The sequence below is a fragment of the Thamnophis sirtalis genome, unplaced genomic scaffold (genome assembly GCF_051295495.1).
Source record: "Thamnophis sirtalis isolate CommonGarterSnake01/CBP01778 unplaced genomic scaffold, rThaSir2_p1.2 scaffold_1, whole genome shotgun sequence".
In the NCBI taxonomy this organism is placed as follows: domain Eukaryota; kingdom Metazoa; phylum Chordata; class Lepidosauria; order Squamata; family Natricidae; genus Thamnophis; species Thamnophis sirtalis.
The window spans coordinates 1,121,953-1,145,199 of NW_028261381.1; the positions used below are offsets into that span (position 1 = coordinate 1,121,953).

At 39.1% G+C, this 23,247-nt stretch overlaps 1 protein-coding gene and 2 pseudogenes across 4 annotated transcripts in view; 1 reads left to right on the forward strand and 2 right to left on the reverse strand.

Moving 5' to 3' along the window:
• ERBB4 (erb-b2 receptor tyrosine kinase 4) overlaps window positions 1-23,247 on the forward strand; it is a 769,459-nt gene that overhangs the window by 50,538 nt on the left and 695,674 nt on the right. The window lies entirely within an intron of this gene.
• LOC148049310 (uncharacterized) lies at window positions 12,773-13,636 on the reverse strand (annotated as a pseudogene).
• On the reverse strand, window positions 13,983-16,618 carry LOC148049311 (uncharacterized; annotated as a pseudogene).

Consider the following 23,247-nt stretch of genomic DNA (forward strand, 5'->3'; position numbering starts at 1 on the left):
CCAGGCCCTCAAGCAGATTGGCAATTTTTGAACAATAGCAATAGCACTTAGACATATACAGCTGTACAGTGCTTTACAGCCCTCTCTGAGTGGTTTACAGTGTTAGCATATTGCCCCCAACAACCTGGGTCTTCATTTTACCAACCTCGGAAGGATGGGTGGTTGAGTCAACCTTGAACCGGTGAGACTTGAATTGCTGAATTGCTGAATTGCTGGCAGGCAGCAAACGGCCACAGTAGTGCATTGTAACCACTGCGCTACCATGGCTCTAAAATTATAGTATTTTCCATCCATAAAGAAAAAAAATGTGTTGATAAATGCAAAAGTAGAAGATTGTTTCAATAGTAGGTGTGGGAGAGTTGCGTTCCTTCTTCTTAGAGTCTGAAACTAGCTTAAATCTTTTTCATGTGGTGAACATTTTATAATCTCTTTGTTGCCTCCTTATGCTTGCCTGGATTTTTGCAATCTAGAATGTTGCACTCTAGTCTTCATACCTTTTTTTCCTATGCTTTCTCAACTATTTCTTAAATGGATAACAATGGGTCATTCTATTTCAGCAGCGGTAACACAAGTTGCTATCCATAGTTTTGTTGCTAAATAAGAATGGCTGAGAAAAGAGCACACTGTATAAACAAGTTGACTAATGAGCAGCATGGGCATTATATCCTCCATTGAACATATTTTGGTGTGCAAGTTGCAGAGTATTTGTTTACTCGCTTTCTTTTGAGTTTGATATCCATTCATTTTAATTAACAGCTTAGCAAGAAAGCTTTGCATAAAAAAAGACTTCTTTTTTCACTCTAGTTATTTGGTCTTGCTGAAGTTTCTAATTCTCACAGGTTCAGTTCCAGGTCACTTAACTCCTTATTTACATGCCACTTCCATTGGATTAAAGCAGCAACAAAAACTGTATACAACAGTTCAATCAAAAGTTTGCTTTTCCCTCTTTTTTTGTATATACATTTTATTAAGAATTGTAATAATAAAATGTAATGCAAACTAAACCTAAAAGTAGGGGAAAAAAGCACTAAAAATGCAAGGCAAAGGAAAAGAAAAAAAGAGAAGAAAATGAAAAAGTAAAACTAAAGAAATGATTTCTACCTTCATAACAACAAATATAAACAAATTTAATAACTCCCAAAACTCTATAAACCGTTCATTTCCCTCTTATCCCATCCCCATCTCTTATCTATAGATAAACCCCTAAAACATTATCTTTTTAGTCCTGGTGTGAGAAGAAAGTTCCAAAATGATGGCCAGAATTAATAATATAAAACTTTGATCAAACTACCAGCTTTATATTTTTCCTTTTACTTCCAACAGGCTTAATCTTTAGTTCATTCGGATATTATTGTAGGATTTGATTTCTATTCATCTCTTCTTTGTCCCAATGCACAGTGTCTTTCAAGGCCTTAAGAAAAGAGGCTTTTTGTAAAGAGGGGGAAGTAGGAAAAAAATTAACCTGGTCTCTCTCTTGGTTTGTCATTTGTATTTCCCCTTTAAAATTTAAAGCCTCAGTCAATTCGTTTTATAGATCCAATGAAACATCCTTTTCTAAATCATTCATTTTACCTTTATTTTTTTCCATTAACATAGCTATCAAATTTGTTAATACTTATGCTCATTTAACTGCACCAGAATTTTTTTCAGGATAATAGAATGAAAAATCAGAATAAATTATGTTTATTAGTGCAGTTTCATGTAATCAGTTTGTATTGGTATCATGAATCTCCAACCTTCTGGGGCTCATTGAACTTATTTAGAATTGTAAATATTGTAGAAATTTTCACAAAAGAACTGCTGGTGGAGATTGCCTATTAACAAGATGGCTGCCAAAAGTGTTATGCCCTTGACTTGTCACTGGCCATTGATCCTCAATTTACGACTGACCACAAGTCCTCGACATACGACTGACAGCCCGGCAAACAAAGGCTTCTGCCTATTGGCTGAGGCGCGCCTGGCTGGAAGCTTTTCTCCTGTTTGCTATTGGCTGCCCTCCTTGAACGCTCCAGTATAAGGAGCTGTGAAGAAGGGCCTGGCGCTGATTTTGTATCTAGTTGAGTTTCCCTGCTCTTCCTTAATAAACGCTGTTCATCATTTGCCTCATCAGTATTTTACAAAAAGGCACATAATTAATTGCAGGGATACTACTTTCTTATTACTTTCCACTCTCTTCGCAGGGTACTTCTCTCTATTTACTTAGTTTTGTTAATTTTCTTGGCGAGAAATGGGCTACATTTACATTTCAGACACAAAGACAAGTAAATATACATCATACATACATACATATTCTATAGATGTATTTGAGGTCCAATGGAATTTTTCAAAAAAGAAAGGTAGGATATAAGCATAATGAATGAATAAGTAAATGTAATTAGTTTTCCTTTGCAGCAAGCAAAGGTTTTAATTAAAATAATCTTTTTTTTAAAGACATAAAAAAATTGAATGGAACTTTGCAGGCGTTAAGAAAGGTAACTTTGACATGCCAGTCAAAGTGGAACCCATTCTTTTCTGTTTCAGCTTATCGAAGATCTTTCTCTGCCTCTCTCGGTTCTCTCTCATGGTCTTTCATCAGAAAAAACAAACTGAGTTTATTATTTAACTAGGATTTTGGATTAGAAATTTAAGCAGATTATTTTAATAAATATTTTGAGAATATACTGTAAAACTATGTGGATGAGAAAGTCCTATCTAATCCAACCTGTTGTTCCTCTGCTGGCTGACAAGATTCCTGTATGCAAATGGGAGAAATTATTTGAAGCAATTTAGTTCCAGGTAATGCATTTTCCCACCTATCATCAATTTACTACTATCTTCAGCTCTTTTTGTTTAGATTAGAAATAACAAATTTGCATGCCATAGCTGATATAGGTTATCATAATGTTTAGTAATCATTTAGCTGAGGGCACAATATTACAGTTTGCTAGTCTAGCTTTTGTTAAAACTCTTATTTCGTAATTTAGTGGAAAGGAAATAAAGAACAGATGGCAATATGCAACAGTGCTTTCTGGAATCATGGATTGTTGAATCTAGTAGTGTTATACAAAACACTTGGCTTCTTTGCAGAAACCCTATTTTCATCCATGTGCAAATTTTAATTCAGCTTGCATAAAACTTAATCAAGCAGTAGCACAAAGAGAAATGGAAGAGGATCCTGTCAAGGGATGACAATTTTCATCCAAATGTTTTCCAATAGGAAAACACAAGAAAGGACTCCCAGGTTCTACCTGGAACACTTGTCAGTTTAAAAAGACTTTTTTTGGGGGGGGGGGGGGGTTGTATAAACTACTGTGGAAAACATGTTAAAATTTAGACTATAGATCCTTTAATTAAAAAAAAAACCTGCATGGTATAAATTACACAACTCTTGTAAAATCATGAAAGAATAACCTTTTCAATCCAAAAGCATATAGGCGTTCGTGATGGCAATAGCAATAGCAGTAGACTTATATACCGCTTCATAGGCCTTTCAGGCCTCTCTAAGCGGTTTACAGAGAGTCAGCATATTGCCCCCAACAATCTGGGTCCTCATTTTACCCACCTCGGAAGGATGGAAGGCTGAGTCAACCCTGAGCCGGTGAGATTTGAACCGCTGACCTGCTGATCTAGCAGTAGCCTGCAGTGCTGCATTTAACCACTGCGCCACCTTGGCTCTTCATAGGCGAACCTATGGCACGTGTGCGACAGGTGGCACGTGGACCCATTCTTAGGGCACGTGAGCCGTTGCCCCTGTCAGCTCCAGTGCGTATGCGTGTGCTGGCCAGCTGATTTTGGCGTTCATTTTTGGGCATTTTTCACCCTCCAGAGGCTTTCCTGAAGACGGATTGAGGGAAGCAAAAGAAAAGGGGGCATCCCATTTTGAGAAGTCTCCTTTCGCAAAAGATCGCTGAAAGGAGGAAAACCCTCCCTTCGCAAAAGATCATTGTTTTGGAAGCCTCTCTTTGCAAAAGATTGCTAAGAGGAGGAGAATGAAGGATCCCACACCCCACTCAGCGCTCTTTTCAATGGGAGGCTTTCCCCCCCTCTCAGAGCCGTTTTGGGATGTGAGGTCCAGATATTTTGGAATTTTAAGGTTCCTCCCTCTAAGTATTGAGCCATGTTTCCAAAACAGAAGAGAGAAAGAAAGAAAAACCTAATAATGACTGCCACTCTAGTCTTCCAGGCCTCTCTTACTTTTATTTTAAATTGACTTGAACACAAGTTCTTTTATACTCTTCAAAGGGGAAGGGTTCTGTTCCCCTCTTTCTTTCTTTCTTTCTTTCTTTCTTTCTTTCTTTCTTTCTTTCTTTCTTTCTTTCTTTCTTTCTTTCTTTCTTTCTTTCTTTCTTTCCCTGCCAAAATAATTCTCAGAGGCACCTGTGAAAACAGTTCGTGCCCTTGGTTCTTTATCAGTTTCTGTAAACAAGTTGCAAACCCTTCAGCTGCAAAGTTAGTGAAGTCAAGTAAGAAGAGAGATATGTTGTTTTAAAAAAAATCTCCGAGTTGCAGTTAATTTTCACCTTCTGTAGGAAACAAATTTCTTTAGATTTCTTTTAGTGTGGTTTAATAACAAGTAGTAGGAAGAATTGTTAAAATAAAAAGGAAGGTTTTAATCCAGAAGTCAAAAAATAAAGCAACGAGAAGCAAAAGAAAAAAAAATCAATCCGTTCACTTTAAGAGGAGAGATGAAGAATGTTACCAGCATTTCAATCCACAAAAAATAGTTAGAAAGACAAAGGAAAAAAAAAAACTTTCCACAGCAATCCCAATAGGATTATTTTCGCTGTTCGGTTCTTTTGTTTAAGGATCTAATTTGGCTTTAAAGAAACATTTCTTTGGGCAGTCTTTAGCAAAATAGAAAAAATACCTCACCAGATGGACTCACTTTCTCTTTTCACTTCCTTCTTTCCGGAGCATCCCGATTTCATCAGCCTAGGGGCTGCCTGTTTACCGCGGGCTTGAAGCACTTCCCTTGGGTCTATCAGGGATTTTGCGATATCCCTGAGACCAGCAAGGCTTTGTCTTCCTGATCACTGTCTCTATGGGACAGTTTAGGTCTCAATGGACCCCCCCCCAGCAGCAAAAAGTATCAACGGCGGTCTCAGAGGATCGAGACTGCATGTTGTAACATCACGACGTTGATCCTTCTTCTCCACAACACCTTCATTTTGATGTACAATCCCTATGTAATGATATATAGGAAGATAAGGCTATAGAAGAGGTAACTCATACCTTCAATAAACAAGTAAATAAACACACATCAAAACTCCCCTCCACACATACGATTAGGGGGTTCCTTGGATGGAGTTATGTTGTTGAACAATTATTTTAGTTTTCAAAACAAAAACTACTGGGAAATCAGCAGGATAGTTATTATACCAGGGTCCTGAAAATAGCCTAGTGTGAAAATATAGGGATTGGAAGGGCCATTTGAGCAAGTAACAGTGCCATAGGGTCCATCTTTTGTACCAGATTAAGACAAAAGTGGAATACTTGGGTATCACTATGACTAATACAAATTGTATGTTATACCAGAATAATTGTGTTAAGACATGGGATGAAATTATTTGACTTTAAAGCTCCACATGGCTTGGGACCTGGTTATTTGAAGGACTGCCTTTCTCTGATTATATGTGCCTGTCCCATCAGATCTAACAGAAAAGGCTTCCTTCGGGACCTGTCAGCCAGAGAGCTATAATTGGCAGGTCCCAGGAGGCCACCCTTCCCTGCCATGGCTTCCTCCTTTTCGGAACATCCTTACACACACACACACACACACACACACACACACACACACACACACCAAAGAAAAGTTGGCCCCATCCTGTGGAGTTTCTGTAAATCCCTCAAAGCCTGATTATGCCATCAGGCCTGGGAGCCCCTGGGATTGGTAATATACTGAGGTATATAGTGGCTCCATTGTCATTAACATCTGCTGTTCTCTCTTAACTTTGTGTTTTTACATCAGCCATATGTTATTAAAATAATAATTGCCATTTATATATTAATCTTTTTAGTCATCATATAACATCCAGAGAATCATTTTCATGAGATAGTTGGCCATATAATTTGATGGATGGATGGATGGATGGGGAGGGAAGGAGGGAGGGAAGGATGGATGGGATGGGACGGGATGGATAGATAAGATAGATAGATAGATAAAGTAATACTGAAGATTGCTTAAAAACATACAATGATAGAAAACTCTTTTATATTTCGTATATAGGAAAACCAAAATTTTGGGGGATATAATATTTAAAGGCAAGTTAGTTCCCAATGTAAAATTGGGCTGTTATAGGATCTTCCTGTCCACTTACCAATATTATGTATTGTAAGTACACATACAGATCAGAGGTGGGTTGTTAAATTTTTTACTACCAGTTTGGGCGCGCTTGCACATGCGCAGAAGCTTCTGAGCAGGTGGGCGGAGCCTCCTGCAGCTGCTACTACTGGTTTGGCCGATCTGGGCCAAATTGGCAGCAACCCTCCTCTGATACAGATCATCTTCCTTAATCAGTCCTGCAGGTGGACAAAGTTATTTAGCAAAAGTGTGAATGTTGCTTATGCCTTATTTATTTATTTATACACCACCACAATCACTAAAGTAGCTCTAAGCAGCTACAGTGTCCTTGACTATTACAGCCAACAAAGTTAGACCTGGGGAAATAAATAAAATTGATTCTGTAATAAAATAGTTTGATTCCCAGAGGACAAAATGACAATACCCTATACTTACTATACCATTGATTTGATTATCACAGGCCACCATTTCTTTTCTTTTCTATTCCTTTCTCCTCCCCGCCACCCCGTTTCTTATTTCCACAAGAACATTGCATTAAATTAACAAAAGAGCTTAACTTTTTTAATTTTGTTGTTGAAACTGATGCATTAAGTGCTTTTTCCTTTTAGAACATTTTGCCACAGACCAAAACCTCATTACTTTTACAAGTTGAAACAGCTGCTCCTTTCTTAGTATGTTAGTGACTTCAGAGGGGTTTAACCAACTTAGTTGTGCAAAGAGTAACACAATCTTTTCTAAATATCTTTTCCATTTTTTAACATTCAATAATATTTAGTTGTTTATAAGGGTTTAGAAGATATTTCTCATATGTAAAAATGTTATTTGTATTAGTTATAGGGTGTTAGACTTTGTTTTAATATAAAAATAAATAGATGCACCATAGTCTCTTTTAAAAACATATTTCTTGTTAGTTTGTCTAAACTGAACAATACAGTGTTCATTTCATTTTCTTTTTATGTAAACCTTTTTACACTACTTTCATATTTATGTGTTCTTGACAAATAAGTTTATCAGAAGTATGACCTGCTTTTGTATGATAAAATATTTTCACTGGTTGTTCTCGGAACTCTTTTCTTTCTCTGATATTCCTTTGAAATATACAATACAATTTGTTTACAATTGTAATTTACAACGCTGAAATATCCTCTGATAGCCCTTTGAAATATCAGAGAATATTTCAGTCTTAAACAAATTGTAATGGAAAGTGACTGTTAAGCATATATATTGGCTTCCTTGGCATATAGATGGATACTATCCCAATGACAGTTCTGCCAATGGCTTGGAGACCCTTTATTACCATTGTTATCGTATGGTAATAGAGGTATGGTATTCAGCTGGTTCGTAATGGTTCACCCGAACCGGTGGCATACATTTTTCCCAGTTTGGTGAACCTATAGTGATGGCTGGCTAGCCATACCCCCAAACTGGTCCCCCCGCCTGTCTGGTTGCCACTCACTTGGGCCGCCTCTTTGCATACTGACTCTCAAAGAGGCCAGCGGCTGGCCACAGGCTGCTGAAAAATCCTCTGGTTGGCAAAAAAACAGCTGCCGTCGCCACCATCTTCTTCGCACATGCACCTCCCATTGCCTTGCAAGTCTGCTTCTTTGACAGCCAAACGCTTCCCAGCAGCGGCGGCTGGCTGGGGGCTGCCGAAAACTTCGGTCAGCTTGCCTTTCGGATTGGACCAGCTGCCGCAGAAGGTAAGCAACCAAAGAGGTGGTGGGTGGGAGGAAGCAGGGGGAAATCTTAAACATTTTCCTACCTTTTCCTGTGGGCGTGGCTAGGTGGGGGGCATGTGACTGAGTGGGCATGAGCATGAGTGATGTCATATTGGCCACACCCACTCATCACACACCCACTCATCACACACCGACCGAACGGGTAGTGAAAATTTTTGAATCCCACCACTGGTATGTGGGGAACTAAAGGAGAATGCCTTGCAGTATTTATACAGATTGTGGAAAATGCGATGCCTCTGAAAGGTGGCTAGTTATGTGTAGTTCCCATTCAGGAAAGAACTCTTTGTGATTTAGAGTCACTAGGACAGGCATATGAGCTTCCTTATGAAAAAGCAGTTTTCTTTTCTGCAAGGATTTGGATACTGCCAATATTGCTTATGAATTGCATTCATATTGCTTATGAATGGGAGACAAGAAAGGCGTCACTTTTGCGTTTAAAATCTTAAACTGAAACCTTTGAATATTTTTTCTGGGTACTGGAAATGTTTACAGTATTGATGATGTTTGGAGAGGTCCGGACCCTCACCTCTCTCCAGGCCTTCCGGAAAGCCGTCAAAACCTGGCTGTGCCGGCAGGCCTGGGGTTGATGAGTTCCCCTCCCCTCTCGACTGGTATGGCTGTGTGATTTTCGTGTATTTTAATTATGTGTACTGTTGTTTATGTTCCCTTTCCCCTTTGAGTTGTTCGCCGCCCTGAGTCCCTCCTGGAGAAGGGCGGCATACAAATAAACCGAAACTGAAACTGAAACTGAAACAGGTGAGTGCCCTTGACATAATTAAAATCTCTTAGTTTTGGAATGTGTTAAGGTTTCCTCATTACACTAGGAACTTTCTATACTTTCCAGACAATCCCCCATTGTATCTTTAACTAGAAGGTGGACGGTGGAAATTCCTTTAAGAATGGTGCTCAATGACATAGTGATTTGAAAGATTAAAGTGCTTTGAAATCTTGTGGATATTGATATCAGGCTGTGGGATTTGCAATTTATGGTGAAGCTGAATTCATATATTTTCAATAAATGGCAGTGGTGGGCTTTATAGCTTGCTTTGCCATTATCCCCGAAAAGATATTAGTTTTTGGAAGTACAGGCAGTCTTCAATTTACAACCACAGTTGAGACCCAACATTTTTTTTGCTGAGACATTTTTGTTAAGTGAATTTTGCTCCATTTTATTATCTTCGTTGCCACATTTGTTAAGTGAATCACTACAGTTGTTAAATTACTTACACGGTTCTTAAGTGAATCTGGTTTTTCCATTGACTTTGCTTGTCCGAAGATCACAAAACGTGATCATATGACCCTAGAATGTCCCATTCTCTGATAGCCCATAGAACTATCTCTGCTCTCTGAGCCGAAGTGGTGCAGTGGTTAGGGTGCAGCACTGCAGGCTACTTCAGCTGACTGCAGTTCTGCAGTTCGGCTGTTCAAATCTCACTGGCTCAGCCTTCCATCCTTCCGAGGTGGGTGAAATGAGGACCCAGACTGTGGGGGCAATATGCTGACTCTGTAAACCGCTTAGAGAGGGCTGAAAATCCTATGAAGCGGGATATAAGTCGAACTGCTATTGCTATTGCTATTGCTCATGCGTAGTAGCATGCTTTCCAGCAACACTGTCTAGGCTGCCCAGTGGCCATCCATGAGACTCGCTGGCCCACTCGTGGTCTTACTGGTCTGCCTGAGCATGCTCCCTTCCTTCCCCTCCTCTTTTTTCTCCTTCAAGATTTGTATGAGCTGCAGCCTACATTGTAGTAGTATTATATCCATGAATGAGTTATATTTACATGTGGTCTCTACCTCCTTATCAACCCTAGAAGTAAATGAAAAATGTGAATGTGTTTAATGGCAAGAACCATAATACCAGCAAGAAGATTAATCAGGCTAACGATTACATTTAATGGATTAAAGATCACAGTCGGATACTGGTTGTCTCGGAAGTTCACTTACAATTCTAATCTGCCAAAGACAATGAACCCATGTCACAATGCTTGGTGTAAAATGCCTGCTAAAGCTGACACATCAAAATGAAGTTCAGAGAAATGTATTTGGTCTGTGTCATTTTTCAATATTTTTTTTTAAAACTTTCTTGTCTTTTCTTGATTGCACTATTCAAATCATGCAAGAGCCATGGGGAAAATTACTTTTAAATCACTTCAGCGTCTATTTCTTCTCAATACGTTGAAATTTAGCACTGTGATTAGAATGACTTTTGTCATTCCCCCATGTACTACAATGTTGGAGCAAGAAATTGTATTTTTTGAGTGGATTCCTTTAATATAAATTAATATGACTATATTGTCTTCCAGACTAAAGGAGAAACTAAGCTGTTTCTTAGCTGGATTAAATAAGTTTGGCATTGTATTTTGAAACGTTTAAAAATATTGATTTATGCAATAGACTGATAGAAAGAACTACCATAGGAAGATGGCATCTGAAACAGGTACCTGTCAATCATGCAGTGGGCTGCCTCAGAGGTGGGCTGCTGGCAGTTCGCACCAGTTCGCCTGAACTGGTTGTTCCAATTCTTCTTCAGGATTCGAAGAACCGGCAAATTGGATGACTGGCTGGCCCTGCCCCCACTCATTTTTCCAGGCCATTTTCTGGACCATTTTCAGGCCATTTGGGGGCCATTGGTCTGGCCAAAATTAGCCTGAAAAAAGCCCCCAAACGACCAAGAAGCAGGCCATTTTTCAGTCTGTTTTCAGGCCATTTTTAGGCTGTTTTTCTGGCCAAAAGCAGCTTGAAAACAGCCCCAAAACGACCCCAAAAGGGCCTCCTCCGAATCCCATCTTCTAGCCAGTGCAAACTGGCAACTACCCGGAGGAGGGCCTTCTCGGTGGCTGCTCCATCCCTTTGGAATGAACTCCCGTGGAGATTCGGACCCTCACCACCCTCCAATCCTTCCGCGCTGCTGTAAAGATCTGGCTGTCCCGGCTGGCCTGGGGCTAAGATTCTAACCCCACTCGAATTGTGTGATTGTTGCATTTTTCTCTTTTAATATGCTGTATTGTTTATTGTTTGTTGTTTCCCCCTCCCTTTTGAATTGTGAGCCGCCCTGAGTCCCCTTAGGGAAAAGGGCGGCATACAAATAAAGGCAAATAAATAAATAATAATAAATAAATAAAACACCCCAAAATAGCTTATCAGATCTTTCTTTCCTTCCACTCCCCCACTGGAGATCCCTGGATTCCCTTCCCACCCCTCCCTCTCCCATACAGGGACCACCCACACAATGAAGTAGAGTTGGCCACGCCCACTCAGTCACATGAGCTGCAGCCACGCTCACCCAGCCAGTCAGTAGGGCAGAGAACAGGTGGTTAAACAATTCTGAGCCCACCACTGGGCTGCCTGTTTGACTATTGGAGCATCTGAGTCTAATGGCAATGGATCGTATGTTAATAACAGTCCCACCTCTGCTTTTGTGCACCTGCTGTTAACACGGGTGTGCCGGGTCGGTGTGGGAGTGAGGCAGGAAGGAGGAGGATTAACAGAAGCAGTGGAGCAAACAATTTAGAAAGGAAACAGTTTCAACACTTGAAAGAAGGGAGGAAAGCTAATACTCTTAGGCTTGGCAGTTCTCCCTCTTGCTTAGATCTTTGTATAACTCGACAACAGTTGTACCACAACTAAGGACTTATTCCCCTTACTTGGTTCCCTTAGCATCAGAAGAGGCCACATTCTGTTTCTGGATGGCAGAAGTGGACATTACTCTATATTAATGACTTTCTAAGCAATCTTAATGAATGTCTTTGTTGTTCCTCCAAAATATACTTTTCCCTACTGTATCAGATCACTTGGAGTATTTCCTCCATTTCAGCTAGCATGCTTTAGCACTTTCTGAATTACATTTGCTTGCTTATTTGATCTATCTATATCTGTCTGTCTGTCTGTCTGTCTGTCTGTCTCTCTCTCTCTATCTATCTATCTATCTATCTATCTATCTATCTCTATCTATCTATCTATCTCTCTCTATATCTATCTATCTATCTATCTATCTATCTATCTATCTATCTATCTATCTATCTATCTATCTATCTATCATCTACCTACCTACCTACTAAGACTAAGGAAAGTAATAATAAATAATAGAGATTGCTGATAGTCTTGCATTTTTCTTACTTAATCACCATATCAATGTTTAACTTCATCTTTTTATTGATGTAATTGGGTATTTCTAAGCTCCATTTTATAATATTCCAGAATTTGTTGTATTTCTTGTAGTTGTATATTTCTTGTAAGTTCTTCCTGAGTCAACGGAGAAAGTTCAGACTGCTCCAACAGCTGTTGATACATTTCTACAGAGGAATTATTGAGTCTATCATTTATACTTCTATAACTATCTTGTTTCGTACAGCAACCAAACAGGTCCAATATATAGTTAGGACTGTAGAAAGAACAATTGCAATCAGCTTGCCTTCCATAGAAGACCTGTGTATTGCACAGGTAAGAAGCAGGGCTGGGAAAATATCTACAGAACCCTCGCATCCTGTTTTAGCTGTTAAACTGTTTCAACTCCTCCCTTGGGATGCCAAAACAGCTAGACACAGAGACAGTTGTTTATTTCACTTGTGCTATCATTCTGCTGAACACCTAATTCTTACAGTACCCCCCCCCACACACACACCAATGTAATATGACTGTAGTATTATTATCCTTATTATCATCTTTATTACCTCCTCTTATTGGTATTATTATTATTGTTGTTGTTGTCGTCATCATCATCATCATCATCATCATCATCATCATCACGTTTAGACTAGGTTTGGAATTTTTGTCTACCTATTGAGTCCTTATCAAGGATCTGGGATAGGCAGATGTAGATATTTGACAGTGTTAACAAATATTGTTGCAGGATGGAAGCTGTTCTGAGTAAAGCCACCTTTTGCAATTGACTGATGGCGAATTTGTCAATGCCAATGATGTCCAAGTGCTGCTCCAGTTATTTTGGGATTGCACCCAAGGCACTTATTGCTATTGCTACTACCCGTAGTTACCTTTGCCACAGTTCTGTTTCTGTTTGTAGATTTTTGTATTTTGTTATCTTCTCCAGTTCTTTCTTTTCTATTTTACTGTCTCCAGACACTCTTCATACATTTTTGTCTGCCTTATCAATAGTTAAGTGCAGGGGGTTATGTGGCAAGTGCCTATCTGTTTGAATCCTAAAGGCTCAGAGCAATTTAACGTCTTCATTTTCTATGACTTTCTCTTTTTTATGGTCCCACCAGTTCTTGCTTGTAGTTAACTGATATTTCTTGCAGATCTTCCAATGCACCATTATTGTTACTTTGTCTTTCTGCTGCTTGTAGCCAGTCTGTGCAGTCTTCTTGGAGCAGCTGACCAGGCAGTCTACTGTTTCTTCAGCTTCTTTGCATAGGTGGCACTTTCTGTCTGTTGCTGTCTTCTCAATTGTGGCTTTGTATGCACTTGTCCTTAAGGCTTGGTCTTGTGCAGCCAGAATTAGTCCCTCGGTCGTCATCATCATCCATCATCAACCACCGAGTAAGGTGGTTTTTTGCAAAGTCAAAATATTTAGGTCTGATAAGCTCAAAATTTCCATGTATCTAGGCAACCCTTTGGGTATTGCTCCAAGGGCTCCTATTACTATTGGTACAACCATTGATTTTTTCCTCCACAATTGCTCAATTTCAAATTGCAGATTGTGGTATTTCATTATTTTTTCTACCCTGTTTCCTCAAAAATAAGATAATAAGTACAATAATCCCATTTGGGCTTTTGAGCGCATGCGCTAAAATAAGCCCTCCCCTGAAAATAAGCCCTCCCCAAAAATACTGCAACACAGCAGCAGCCATGTGGTGATCATACTCGTCACCTATTGCACCTCAAAAATAATAAGACCTCTCCAAAAATAAGGCCAATTGCTATTGGGGGGGGGGTTTCAAAAGAAAATAAGACCCGGTCTTATTTTCAGAAAAATATGGTAGTTTCTCTTCAATTCAGGCATCATCTCATATTGCAATATGAATGAACCCGACGTTTTTTTTCTTTTCCACTATAGTGATGTCAGGCACGTTGTGGGCCAGATGTCCCTCTGTTTGAATTTGAAAGTCCCACAAGATCTTGACCTGTTCATTTTCAAGGACTTTTGTCAATTTGGTATTCCAGTAATATTTTCTGCATTCAAACCCAAGCTTCTGGCAGAGCTCCCAATGTATGATTTTGGCAACTCAGTCATGATATTGTAGATGATCAGTTTGTGAGATTTTGCTGCAGCCACTGATAAAGTGATCGACTGTTTCATCTTTCTTGCTGCATAAGCAGCCTTTGCTGTTGTTACTGTCATGTTGAATTTTTGCTTTCATGGAATTGGTCTGCAGGGCTTGTTCTTGGGCAGCCAAAATGAAGCCTTCAGTTTCTTTCTTCACCACCCCTGATCTCAACCATCTCCGTGTCAGATTTTTACCTACCTTTCCTTCCATGTTCTTCAGATATTGACTGTGCATAGGCTTCATTTTCCAGTTAGAAACTCAATGCTCAATTGTTTCCTTTCGATAGTCTGCTTTCAATCTTCTTGTTTTCAGCAGCGACTCTTTTTTATGTAGTTAATTAAGCCATGTTTTTCCTCTTCCACAGTTTGTTTCACCTGTAAGAGTTCCCTTCCACCCTGAGATCTAGGCAAGTACAATTGATCCATATAACTTTTCGGGTGCAGAGCATGGTGCATTGTCATTAGTTTTCTTGTCTTTCAATCCAAGTTATCAAGTTCCAGCTGAGTATCTTATAAGAAGCACTGCCCAGGTGTTAACTGCCTTTATGATATTTCCTCCACTTAACTTTGATCTCAAATTTTATGGAGTCGCTTAATTTTGTTGAAGTAGCTTCTTTGACTTAGTTGTGCAACAGGTCTGAGGCTTCCAAAACTCTTAAGTACTTTGTAGCCTTCCTCTGGCGTTATTGCTTTTATCAACTTTTTATTATCAACTTTGAATCCATCATCTTCAACAATTTTTCTTGCCTGAACAGCAATTGTTGCACATTTGTCAATGTCAAATTGCATCTCAATGTCTCTGCTAAACTCCTCAGTGCTTTTCAGCAGTGAGTTCAATTCAGCTTTTCTTTTTCAAAACAGTTTTAAATCATCCATGTAGAGCAAATGGGAAATTGTTCAACTCTTTTTTAGCCACAGTTTGTTTTGTTCAAAATGCTTGTTAGTGCTGCCATCGAAAGTATAAATAACAGAGATGACAATAAATTGATTTACTCTTCACCAAGTTCTTCTCCACAGGCCATCAACCTAGTTTGCCATAGCTTTATGGAAGTCTTCAGGAATTTCTGGATGTTGCTGCTAAATCCAAAAATGTCTAAGTATTTTTCAATCCGGCTGTGTGGAACAGAATCAAATGCTTGCTTATAAACAATTCAGGCCATGAACAAATTTGTTCATCTTTGAATTCTTCAAAATCAGTTTATCAATTATCAATGGTCTTTGGTTCTTCTTGAATTTTGCAGCACCCTTTCTGTTCTACAGGTAGCAAATCCTTGTTTTCTAGATACCCATAAATTTGGTTTTTTAATAATGCCTGTAAATAATTTGTATGTTGTTGGCAGGCAAGTGATTAGCCTGTAATTTTCAGGCTTATTTCCCTTTTCTGCATCTTTCTGAATCAAAACAATTTTTCCAGTTGTACGCTATTTTTCATTTTTTGGTGAATTACTATCATTTTTATTATTAGTTAAACTTCAATCTGATTCATAGTTTAGGACTGGTAAAAACTTAACAGTTCCTAACCAAGGGTCTAAGAGCTGTTACGTTGTTTTTGATGATGATGATGATGATGATGATGATGATGATGATGATGATGATGATGATTTGCATGTACATTGAAAGCTTCTGCACTGGAGACACCTTCCTTGTGTATTTAATCCTAATTGACTCCTATTCTATTCTATTCTATTCTATTCTCATCTGCTGTATCAACAAACAGAAAACTTCCTGACATCCAGCCACATTCTTACACAAGATGTTTGACAAATTAAATCCAAAGGGGTTTTATTTTTGATTGAATGGCTAGAAAACTGATCAAAGAAATTCCACCCATGTACTTTATCAATGACATATTTAAGGTACGGTAATGAATTTGTTTAGACAAATTGTTTTAGTGTGCAGTTATTGGATATTTGAGAAGCTTTGACGTGTGCATTTTATACTTAACACGGGCAGGTGGAAATGGTAGCAGAGGCAAAATTGTTTTCATACAGTGTAGCAAGAGAGTGGGAGTTAGTCTTTTAAAAGTTGTGAATAGTCAGCTTTGGCTCTTTTGAGTTCTTGGCTTTTTTTGCTCATTATTTTGGCTCCCCCAGCTTCTCCTAGGAGGCAGCACAGAATGTAATGATTGGTGTTGTTGTACAAGCACAGGCTGTGACTGGGAAAGGTGTGGGAAAAAGAATGAAAGCTAGAAAGTTAACATCTCTTTCTAGATTGCAAAGCGTAGCCAAGGTTCATGTTCTGTTCTCCAACTTGGTGCATCAGGCAGACTGTGTAGAGATTAAGCTGAGCACTTGGATAGTTTGCGCTAATTTCTTCAAGGGTTTGGCTGCATATTGCCAGTGCATTTGCAGCCTGGCTCACTTTAGTTGGCTCCATACCACCTGTGCTCTTTGCAGTGAGGAGGAGGAAGAAGAAGAGCAAAAACCCCAGATGTCTTGCTTGGTTTAGTTTTCTGCTTTCCTTCCAGCTAGATACAGTGGTTCCCAAACTTGGCAACTTTAAGACTTGTGGACTTTAACTTTAACTTTAAGAATTCTGGGAGTTGAAGTCCACAAGTCTTAAAGTTGCCAAGTTTGGGAACCACTGAGCTAGAATAATTTTTCCCTGCTGCTTGTAGGGGATTCTATTCAATCACTTTTATCACTGTCTTCACAGTTACTAACTGATACTTTCACAGACAATTTTAAATCAAATTTGAAAACATCAGTAACAGTAGGAACTCTTAACTGGAAAATAGGCTTGTAGTATGGAGACCATGCTGAATATACAATAAATAATGAGTATGAACAGAATTTATAGTTTCATAGAGTCTGCAATCAGAAAAATTGTCAGTAATTCTTGGCAATTTATCCTGCATTTAATGAACAGTTTTCAAAAGAATTGGAAAGTATATTCAAGTTTGATTCTTTCCTCTCAACATTTTGGATTTTAGATTCATGATTTTATATTTTAATGTGGTAATTTTTACATTTTCACAGAGATAGTGCTTTGCAAATCATTCTAGATGATTTGGCTGTTTTGATTGCTGTGTACTTGGCTCTATTTATCCCATTGCTGCCTTTATTTTTCTGTTACGTCCAAATATATTAATATAAAGCTGAACAAACATGGAATTATTGTAATTTCATGACTTTAAAAGCCAAGAAAATAATTACCAAACATTTCTGAACTTTTATAAAACCTAGGTGATTGGATGCTTTTTTTTTAACATTTAGTAATTTATGTATAAACGCCTAAAACTACCTTGAGCAAGGAAATCTGCACTGTTATAATTGATTATAGCATTTGCATGTAGCTATATAGTAGATTGATATCATCATATTCATTAAATCTTTAATGCTGGTATATATATTTTTAAAAAAGTCAGGTTAAGAGGGGAAGTGATAATTTTGAAAATGCCTTTCCACAGTTTACTGTCCTATTGCATGGGCAAATTGTTAGAAGAGCATTTCCCTAGATATCAGGACAGGGAAAGGCAAGGCTGTCTTACACTAAATATACAGAGAGGAAAAGTGGGAGAGGGTTGGTTTTTTTTTTACTCCCTCCTTTACGTTGGGTTTTAGGGAAGGGGATAAATATATTTAGCCCCTTCAGTTAGCAAGAGGCAGAGATTGTATTCAGCAGGTTCTACCAGTTCTAGAGAACCAGTAGCAGAAATTTTGAATAGTTTGGAGAATCGGTAAATACCACCTCTGGCTTCCCCTGCCCCCATCTATCCTCTGCTTCCCGAGTTCCAGCTGAAATGGGAAATGGGGATCTTGCAGTAACCTTCCCCTGGAGTGGGGAGGGAATGGAGATTTTACAGCATCCTTCTCCTTCCACGCCCACCAAGCCACTCCCACGCCCACATAACCATTAGTAACATTTTTTGAATCCCACCACTGGCAAGAGGTACAGTTAAGAGCAGATAGCAAGACTTTTTCCTTGTTCTTGGGAAGAAATTCCACACAATATAGTAGAATTAGACTCCAAGCACTAAGGACCAATTAGCAATGAAACCAAAAAAGTAATATCTTAGGTGAATTGGTCTGATTATCTGTCTTCAAGTCGAGGCTGTCTCAGTGACTACACAGATAGATTTTTCTTCAGGAGAATCTGTCCCCAGCTTGATTTTCCATCATTTTGCACCATTTTCTCTAAAATTGGGTTCATTTGTTTTGCTGGTGGTAGTCTGTTCTTTCCTTCTAGTTTTTACAGTAATATAAACTTCTCCAGAGAGCCAGAGTTTTGTAGAATGCGTCCAAAATATGATAACTTCAGCCTGGTTATTTGCACCTCAAGTGAGAATTCTGGAAAAAAATCCAATGATGATCCATTTGTTTCTTTTCTTGGCTATCCATAGTATTCTTAGGAATCTTCACCAACACCAAATCCAAAAGTTTCAAGTGGAATGTATTTCCTGATTGTTGATTACTGTACTGTTGATAGTTAATCCTAAAAGGGATAAACTATCCACAATTTCAATAACTTAATTAGGTTTAGGTTTTAGGTTTTATTTAACTTGTATGCCGCCCTATTCCCGAGGGACTCAGGGCGGCTAACAAAACCAGGGGGGGGGACAATACAAAGGGAAGGCAACAGAAACAGATAACAATACAAAACAATTTAAAAGGTCGCAACAAGCACACCAATTCGAGTAGGGGATGGAACTCAACAGCCCCAGGCTGTTTGTCAGTTTGAGGTTGGTTGTTGGTTGCTGTACTGTTATATAAGCCTGGTTTTTATATTTAATTTCATTTTTTCACTGTCCTCTTTGACATCTATTACTAGAATTTGTAGATCATTTGCATTTTCAGCTATTAGTGGTGACATCAGTATAACATTATAACTTATAGAATTTCTTGTAAGTCCAAAATATCTTTCAAAGTACCTTGGTGTGTAACATCTCTGCTGTTCAGAATTTCAGTGTACTCCTTCTATCTTCGATTGACCTTCTTTAAAACAGTTGTCATCTATCTATTGATGCCCTTTGGCATGTCAAATTGAAATTAGAATCTCCTCTTAAGTTCAGAGATCTTTTGGAAGACTTTCTTAGTCTTTCTGTATCTTCTCTATTTGTTTCCATCTTTGATGTATTTACAGATGTTGTGACAATGTTTCTTGTCTCTTCTAATAGCTCTTTAAATTATTTAATGAATTCATTCTTAAGAACTTTATCCTTTTTGACTTCTCTTCTTGTCTTGGTAATTTCCAGAGATTGTGATGACATGCAGTTTGTGTTCTTTGGTTTCTTGATCCTTGGCGGACTATTTTCACATTTATTATTAACAATTTCTTTGATTTTACTCTGTAGTTTATTTGATCCTTTATAAATAAGGATCAGATCTTCAAATCAATTCTTGATTTTTGAAAATGTTGGCTATTTGGATCATACCATAGAAATTGCATGGCTTTCTCCTCTTACTATTTTAGTTTAACTTAGAAATTGCACATGAGCAGTACACCATAATCTGTTCCACAATCATCATCTGGCCATGTCTTTGCTGTTATAACAGAACTCTTTCACCTCTTTGTACCAATGGAATACAGGCATCATTTTGTTTATTTTACGATATAGTTAGCTGTTCTGACCCCCCTCCGTCCGGTGACTAACGCCGACACAAACTGATAGCCACACTTTATTCATAGTAATTACTCACAGACAAGATATTGGCAGCAACCCAGACTCCCACAGACAAGAGATACAATACAAACAAGAGCTTCTCCAGCTAGTTTGAATGGTTGTGTCCTGCAAAAGATCTCCTCCCAAAGTCTCTTCTTATATACTCTCTTGGGAGGAGCCAAGCCACAACCACCTGGGCTTGATTATCTCCTATGAGTCTGTCTCCGTAATTGCTGCCTCCGTTTCACCGCCCTTCTCTGCCTGGCGTCAGGGGCAAACTCTCTTTGATCTTCACCCCTGCTCCATGCCTCAGGCGCCTCCTGGTGGCCAACCAGCATCTCTGGTCCCTGCTTGGAGTCTGAACCCTGCCCAGGATCCTCCGCATCTTCCAGAGCCGACTCATAGGGTCCCTCGGTATCGGAATCCATCGGCAGTTCCAACGGCTCCTGCTGGGCCACAACAGTTAGCTATGAAGACATCATTCGAGTAGCAAAAATGGATAAGTAGTCCATCTGCTTCACTTTGATTTCCTACAGCATACAGTCCAACTACATTTTCCTCTTTAATATTTGCAACTTTGGCATTTCGATCTTGGGTATCACAAGCAATACATCTTGGTTACATGATGTTTCAATGTCAAACTGCACTTGATCATAAATCTCATCAACTTCCTCTTCTTCCAGGTCAGTAATTGGATCATAAACTTGAACAATCGTCATATTAAAGAGTTGTCCTTGAGGTTTAATTGATATTATTTAGTCAAGGATGGCATTGTAGCTAAGTATTATTCCTGCTATATGCTACCTAACTATGAAAGCAACACTATTCCTTCTTCATTTTTCAGGTGTTGAGGGGGTAAACCATATGATCTTTAAATGTCCATTTCTAAGCCGTCCTGATGTCTAAGATATATTCAGATGCCTAGTATGACTTTCACTGTGATCCACTTTCCCATATTAATGCTTCCTGAATCCCGTATACCAACTTGTAATTCTGCTTTTGCTGCTTCAAATTTGAATGGCATTCTGTTTGACAATTCCATCATCCAGCACTGTATTTTGTATTTTCTGGTCATATGGATTTTTTAGTATAACAAAAGTGATTTTGTCATTGTTTTTTCCCATGCAGTATCAGCGCCCTTGTGATTGTTGCCAAATATGATTATCTTCCTCGGGGACCTTTGTATATCACTGCTGCCCAATACAGGTGCCTGCTTGCTGGTGGCTGGAATGACCATCCTGCCTTCAGTGATTCTGCTGGGAGTAAATAGTGGAAATACTTTTGCTAATTGAACACAACTTGCTTTAAAAAAAATTCTCTCCAGAAACTTAACTTTGGAATAATTTTAAAGCTAAGCAGGGTAATCTAAATGCCAGGGACACAAGGGATTATGTGTGGTATATAATCCAATATTTTCTTTATACAAACATTTGTAACACGTAAAAACAAAATTGTTTCATTAGTCTTTCAGAGCCTCCCAGGAGTTAATCACAGTTGTCCTCCCATTGTACATGGTGAATTACTTCAGCAGTAATGAGGGGAAGCTAAAATGAACGATCCCTTGGTGAGCATGACACATGCAATCTAAAAGTGGTTCTCTTGGTGGTCTTTCAGGAAAAAAAGTGTATTGACCACTTCTGCTTTCATTGATGTTTAATGAACTCAGATGCACAGCATGAAAATAGAATTCAATAATATATAATGATGGTTTCTTTTAAGGGGGAAAAACTTAATTGGATTCTTATCAGGTAATCTCTCAATGAGACAACACGTCTGCTAATTATGGTTATTGATGACATTTGAAGTTATTGAAATTACTGCCTCCTTTCAGTAAATATATATGTGCCTACACACACACACACACACACACACACACACACACAAACACGAAGTGTGTGGGGAATATTAGTTGTTTAACACTCAACAGGGTGCAGTCAGAATAAAAGTTTACCTATTAAAATATTAAATCGGATTATAAATCACATTTAGAGCACAGGATTAGTAAATTTCAAGAAGTAAATGCAGATCAATCTGGGACAAAAATGTGAATTAAAAAGTTGTGGCAAAAAAAAGAGTAATAAATTAGAGACCATGATCTTTACAGTACTTTCATGTTGTGTTCCAGTGAGACTTCCTCAGTGCAGTGGTTCTAAAGTAGAGATTGCCTTACACTGGTTATACTCTGTGTGGATGAGCGGCTATAAATACGGCAAGGCCATCTCAATTTCTGCAAAAAACATTATTATAATAATGATCTCACTAAGCCTGGAGAACTCCAACTAAATGTATGTATAACTTATTAACTGTTAAAGATACATTAGACAAAGCAAAGTATTTCATTAATATGTACATTTATGCTTTTTTCATTGTGGATTACTATTACATTCATTCCCTCGTTCATTCTCTTGAGTATTGAATATAGTCATTTTCTAGAGGGAAAGGGGAACTTTGTGAACAAGTGTGAAAAAGCGAACCATATCTTATTCCTTTAACTATATATCATGAATCATGGTTTCCAAACACTGTATCGCCCTGACAGTTGTTCTCTGAACCCAATTTAGCTTCTTCATGTCTTCTCTAATATGTATTGTCCAGATCAAAATGGCCTTCCCCACCCCCTGGAGGCCCAGAAGGCACAAAAAATCAGCTGGCTGGCATGCGCATGTGCGCCAGAGCTGAGCTCACATGCCCACCGATACGGCTCCGCGTGTCAACTGTGGCATGTGTGCCATAGGTTTACCATCATAGGCTTAGTGCATTTTGTATCACTTTTCTTGCCACTGAACTGCAACATGTTGGATAAGGCCCAATTTTAAAATCTGTCGAAAATATTCTGAATCTTGAGTCTGTCAAAGTCTTAGCAATTTCCCCAGCTTGGTATCAGTATATTTGTTCAGAGGTGGGTTCCTACTGGTTCGCACTGGTTTGGGCGAACCGGTAGTGGTAATTGGGCCTGACAGCAGGCTGGCCACACTCCTGAACAGGCCCCCCAGTCACCGCTCGCTTGCTCACCCGACGTGTCCGTTGGATGGCAAGCTGAGCAGAGCTGGGAAGTGGCTGGCTGGCAAAGAGGCCTCTCGGGCACCAACTTGAGCACCGGAGGATTGGGGGCCTCTTTTCCACTCAGCCACGGGCTGCAGGGCAACGAAATGTCCTCCAGCCGGTGAGAAGAAAGCTGTGCATGCACAAAGATGGCAGCAGGGACCAGAGGCCTTTTCGGTGCCTTGTGGCCAGCATCTGGGTGGAAAAGAAGCCTCTTGGCTTCCAAGTTCAGCAGCAGGCTCGGTCCCTTCACGGGGTCCCTTTTCTCCCTGACTGAGAAAGATCAAAAGGCGCAGAGCAGCAGCCTTTAAGGACAAAGTACTGCAGATTCTCTGGGTGTTGGACTCTTCTCCTTAGCAGT